Genomic DNA, 6,000 nt, shown 5'->3' on the forward strand with positions numbered 1-6,000 from the left:
TTCAATCCCCCTTCTCCCCCCTGCCCCCAGACAAAATTCTGGAGTAATCTGCTGCTTCTCTCAATATTGCAGATAGTGGAATGATCCGAAATTATGGGTCATACCTGTATTCCTTTCTGATTGATGGAGGATAACTTTGGACTGTAAGCCCCATATGCTATTAGCTGACATTCTCGACGGCACCCTAGCCACTTAATAAATACAATAACAAACAGACTTCGTAATGTTTTTTTTAACATATCCATCGAACGTTTTAAAAACTTCGGAAACTAAATTATCTTTCAAGGATTCTAAGATTAACCAAACAGCGTCCATATTAAAATTATTTTTAACAATTTTATGGACCAAAACGTCTGTCGCATTAAATTCTGACTTTACCAACAAAATCCTCCACACCATGACGAGTCCTTTTCATTTTCTCAACTGGAAAAAAAAGGGCCAACTGTTTGCAGGTTTGCATTTAATAGTCTCCAGCAAACCCAGTAGCTCACGTTTAATTTCAGAATCGCCATGAGTAATCTGTGAACACAACCCTTGGGCTTGATTTACCACTTCATCCGCCCTCCCTCCCCACCAATCCACCCCCAAAACCCCAACCCACCAAAACACACATCTAAATATTTCTTCACCAAGAAGGCCAAAACCTGGAAAACACCGAGGAAGAGCTCCCCTTGGAAGGAAAAGGCCAGCCCTTCCCAGCCTGAGGCCCAGGCCGGCTCTGCGAGCCCCGCTCCAAGAAGGGCCACCTCTCGACGGCCAGCACGCCCCGCCCCGGGCCCGCTCGTGTCCCCTCGGGCGACAAAACCCTCCCTCCCTGCGGCGCCCAGCCAGGACTGACAGTCACGGCAGGAGCAGCAGCAGCCGCTGCTAGCAGAGGCCTACTTCTGGCACCGGCCTCTCCAGACCGCGCGCGCCCCCAAACACTCGCCCCGGCGGGGGTGGGGGCGTCCCTACCCTCGCCGGAGCCTGCCCTGAAGGGGAACTTGGGCGGCCGAGGAGACGATGGGAGGTGCCACCCGGCCGCCCCGGCCCAGGCCCGGTCCTCAGCCACACTGACCTGTCGTCGCCCCCGCGCCTGGGCTGCGGCCCCCGCAGCAGCAGCCGCCTCACTGGTCGTCGCAGCCCTCGCCCGCCGCCTCCGCCCGCCACCGCCTCGTTCCCTTTCGCTGCCGCCACCGCCGGCGCTCATGCGGGACCCGCGCTTCCTTCTCCGGAGACCGAGACCGGGAAAGGAGGCGCAGGGGCCGCAGAAAACCCCGCGCTCGTCGCCAGCCGCCGCTCCGCCGTTGCCTGTCCGCACCGGGGGGCTACGGGGCCCGCCTGGCCGGGGCTAGGTGCGAGGTGGTCGGAGCACAGCCCCGAAGAGGAGCCGAGAGAGGCGCCGCCGCCCGCGGCCGTGAGCGCCGGGTCGGCAGAGGTGAAGCGCAAGTCGGCGCGGCGGCGGATGGCGGGCGCCCGAGCCGGCGGAAAGCTACGCGGAGGCGGGGTGCGCGAGCAAGAGAAGGGCGGTGTGTCGAGGTTCCGGCGAAGGGGAGTCAGGCTCTTTCGTCTCCTGCAGTCACCCCGAGCCCAGCGCCACCATCTTGGGAAAAACACGGATCTCGCGGCCGCGGCGCAAGCGGGGAGGACGGCCTGGGCGGGCCGAGTATCCCGGCAGGCAGCGCGCGCCACCCGGCCGGGCGAGGGCTCCAGGCCTGGACGCACGGACGCGGGGCGGGGCCGGTGTGCGCGCGGGAGGGCGCCGCGCTCTGCCCCGCCCTCCACCGCCGCCTCCGCTCCCCTTCAGCTTGCCGTCGTCGCCAGCGCAGGGGCTGTTGGGAAGGGGAAGTATCTAGCGCCTCCTCGGAGTCCCACCAGGGTTGGTCGCCATATTGGCACTGGGAAGTGGGGGCGATACCTCTTTTGAGCCACCGTGGTCTGTGGCCCGACAGAAAGCAGGCGGTACACTCCGGAAACCCCCTGGAGCCCTCTGGAGTGTTGGCGAGTCCCGTGGTCTACCCAACCGAGGAACGTGCCTGAACTTGGACGCTCCCGATTTTGTTGGGGAACGAATCGGCTCCGAAATTGCGCCAAGGGGGCTTTGATAGCTGCCAGCCCCGCGGTCGGGCAGAACACTCCATATTCTAGGTCTCCGATCCCAACCCCTTTACGCCCTGAGCTGCTTTGTAAACATTGCAGAGGTAGCCCAAGAGTGCGGACCAGCTTTCAGGGGACCAAGGTCATATGCTTAGGACTTTTGCCAACACACGATGTGTTACTAGTTTACATGAAGGTGAAAGCCTGTCTCCTGCAATTTTGACCTTCAGTAGGTTGTCGATAAAGAGAAAGTGGCCCCTTAGTTGACCCCAGCTGGATAGAGGCTAATTCTGATCCGTATGACGACTGAATCCATTTAAAGCCGTGCGCCTTCATATTTAGCACCAAGGTCACCATCTTATTTAAAAGGATTTTTTTATGGCTCTGCAACACTTACTAGCAAATCTGTAATGGGGTCACTAACAATTCATATCCTTACGGTTTGTGGCTTTTGCTGATAAGTCCATAGAATACCATATGAGATCCCATTCATTTAGTATTGAAACTTTTTATATCAACAATAATACATAGCAGTGAATTTAGCTGTCATTCTTAGAACATCTTTTTTATATAGTCATATATATGTGTATATATATGTATATACACATATATATGTATATATATATATACTGCTTCCCAACTAAAAAAAATAAGCTAGTGGAATTTAAATTATTCTAGGACAACTGATGATAACATTATTAAATCATGCCCAATTTTAACTCAGTTCCTTATTCTTTTTTCATTTTCTTCCATTACAGATTCTCATTTGGAAACTTTGCAGTTATGTTTTATGGGAGAGATTAGTTAAAATCAGTCTCTTAAGGATTTATCTTTGCATATTTTCAAAATAGGCAAGTGTAAATCTTTAAAGACTTTATTAGAGTAAAGTAAAATATTACTGCAATATCTAGCATATGAAGATTCTTTTAGCGATTCTACTTCCTCTTAAGTAAAAATTGTCTGAATAATTAAATGTAATTTTATTTTGTAATAACCTGGTATATCAAATGTGGCAGAAAACCATGAGTTCCAAGAAAATTAAAGAGAAGAGAAATAAACCTCTTAATTAAATGTCAGTTAAATGCCAATTCTTTACTAAGATCAAAGAGGATCCCAATTCCTCCTTGAAATCTGGAGAAATTACCCATAGCCCTTTTAGCTCGTTAATATTAAATAGGCATTCTTACGTGTGATGCTAGTGTCAGACTTGTTTCAAGAACCCACTGTGCTGTTTGCCTTGTCCATGTTCAAATTTCAAAATGTTTGCTGGTAAAAATTACCAGTATGGAACATTGTCAGGAATCCCTAGAATAACAGTGTTCCATCTCCATATATATCAGTTTTTATGAATAATTTTTTTTTCCCAAGTCAAACCCATATTTTTCTTCAGGTACGTTTTCCCAGAAAAACAACTTAGTAGCTACCAAGTTAAGTACTAAATTTGTTAGACTACTGTAGGCAAAATGAGACCCAGTAGTTTCTAAGTTTCTCATTTCAGGTGTAAAGTGAAAGGAGCAGTTTAATTTTTTTAGCATAGTGCATTAATTCCTTTAACAAACTTTGAACTTCTACTATTTACCCAGAACTGTGCCAGGCTTTGGAAAACAATAAAAGATCAACAATCCCTATCCTTGCCCTCAAGAACTCACAGTCCAAGAGGAAATCACCAGTAAAACGAAATTTATTTCAGAGTAACCCAACAGTTTTTATGGAACAGTTTGCCCCAAATTGCTGATGAAGTTGGTTTTTCAACAGGGCTGTTTTGCTGCTCAAGATTTCTTTTTGATGTGAGTCACAACAGATGAATCAAAATGCAAAAACACAATTTTTTATTACCTAGCATGCCCCTGGGATCAGGAAGAAGCTGAAAGAATGGAACAAAAAATGGTCGGATATAGTGGGATAAAAGTTACTGTTGCTATATTTAGGTTGCATCAAAATGTTACACACTCAACTATTGAAAAAGACTAGGCTTTCAGTATATGAGTAGCTCTCAGTATTTAAGAAATACTGTTGTAGCAAAATTAATTCCATGAAAAACATTGCCTGGCATATGACAAGTGCTCAGTAAATGTTAGTGCTTAGTAATAGCTGTAGTGATATTAGCATTATCTGTATCATTGTTTATCATTACGGACTTCAGGCATTAACTCCTTCACACCTTCACCCTTATTCCTACAGATTACCCAAATCCGTACTCCCCCTGATCTCCTGTCCTAAAGTATGAGCCATCTTTCTTCCTTTCTACAGCTAATATATATATTATATATATATGGGGAGAGGTGCTCCTCAAGACTTAATCCCTCAGTCATTCCCTCTCCTGTTCATTAATTCTCCTGTTAACTTTGTCTTTTCTGTTTGGAAATGCTATCAGATTGCCATTTCCTTCCAAGTCCCTCTTCAAGTACTGAAATTTAGCATGTGCCCCCATTTTACTATCAATATATACATTGCTAGTATTAATGTCAGTAATGGCATAATGATCAAATTTAAAAGTTGCTTCTCAATTTTCATGGTATCTGACCACTTTGCAGCCTTCCGCACTGCTAACTACTACCTACTGGAAACTGCTCCCTTGGTTCCATCACCCTGAATTCTCCATCTTCTGTGTCTTGGACCACTCTTTCTCTTCTTTACAGAATGCTTGTTCTCTCTACTTTTGGTTCTCTTCACCCTCCATTATTACAGTCTCTCACAGAACTGTTTATGTATACTCTTTCTCTATCACTTATATAAGTCAGGAATGAAATCTGAATCTTGAACACTGACCTCATTCAGAAACTTGAGACATGTATCTTCAGCCCCTTATTGAAAATTTGTATTGAATATCCTACAGGCACCTCAAATTCATCCATGTCTGAAATCGAACTGCTGACTGTGTCCCATTTATCATCATTAACTGAGATGTGGATAATTGTGGAGAGAAGCAGGTTTTGGAAGAATAAGCAGGAATTGGCTTTTGCAAATGTTAAATTTGAGATGCCTATATGTCTGTAGTACAGACTGATTGCTAGTTGGCTCCTAATATGCACTCTACTCTTCATCCATGATAATGGAATATCTAGCCAGATACACAGTTGACTGTAATAAACTCTCTAAGTGTGGCCATGTCACTAAGTTCTGGCTAGTGAGATGTGAGCAGAAATGATGTGAGCAACTTCCAAATCATACTCTAAAAGAAATGAGATGCTCCTTTCCCTTTGTCCCTTTCTGATGATTGGAATGTGGTGGGGTTGTGAGCTAGAGCAATAATATGTGTCCCTGAGGACTTCCTGAGTCACAGTTTGTATACCAGTGAACTTTGGTGTGAGACAGCTACTAACTTCTATAATCTGCCATGGTTACTCTAGATACCTTTCACTGCAGCTGACCTTGTATCCTAATATCCAAATGAAGAAATCAAGGAAGCAGGTGGACATAGTCATCTGGAGTTAGGGGTGAATGAAACCAAATCATGCTACATTCTTTGACTTGATTGATGACTTTACCATCTGTGGCAGTCCCCAATCATAATGTTAATAATCCTAGATTTCTTCCTCTTCCTCACTCTCCTGACACTTAGGAGGCAAAGTTATATATTCCTTAAAGAATTGATTTTAGAATTAGGTAGCATAGCAGAGTGGTTAAGAGCATAGGTTCACAATTTATTAACAGCTGCAAAAATGCTGGGCAAAATCATAAACTCCTCTGTGATTTGGTTTTCTCATCTGTAAAATTGGGTTGCTGTAAGGATTACATGTTAGTATACATAAAAGCACTTAGAGTAATGCTGGGTACGTAGTACAAGCTCAGTAAAGGTGAGCTTTTTTTTAATCCCATGCAAATTCCAGTTCTGCCGCTTACCAGATATAGAAACTTAAATTAAATATTCAATTAATCTCTCTGTTTCCTCATCAGTGAAGCAGGGAAAATGATAGTACTGAC

General features: G+C 45.4%; 1 protein-coding gene across 9 annotated transcripts in view; it reads right to left on the bottom strand.

Moving 5' to 3' along the window:
* The window catches only part of UBE3A (ubiquitin protein ligase E3A), a 96,399-nt gene extending 95,202 nt beyond the window's left edge, over positions 1–1,197 (bottom strand). For 6 of the 9 annotated variants that reach the window (XM_082450201.1, XM_082450208.1, XM_082450202.1 and 3 more), the window contains exon 1: positions 1,058–1,193. The gene's annotated coding sequence lies outside the window, so the exon portion shown is untranslated. Of the gene's footprint in view, positions 1–1,057 lie in introns of all 9 variants that reach the window. The other 3 variants (XM_082450200.1, XM_082450205.1, XM_082450207.1) reach the window with 2 other exon arrangements.
* Positions 1,198–6,000: the final 4,803 nt, after the last annotated feature.

Source organism: Balaenoptera physalus, assembly GCF_965194825.1.
Source record: "Balaenoptera physalus genome assembly, chromosome: 2".
In the NCBI taxonomy this organism is placed as follows: domain Eukaryota; kingdom Metazoa; phylum Chordata; class Mammalia; order Artiodactyla; family Balaenopteridae; genus Balaenoptera; species Balaenoptera physalus.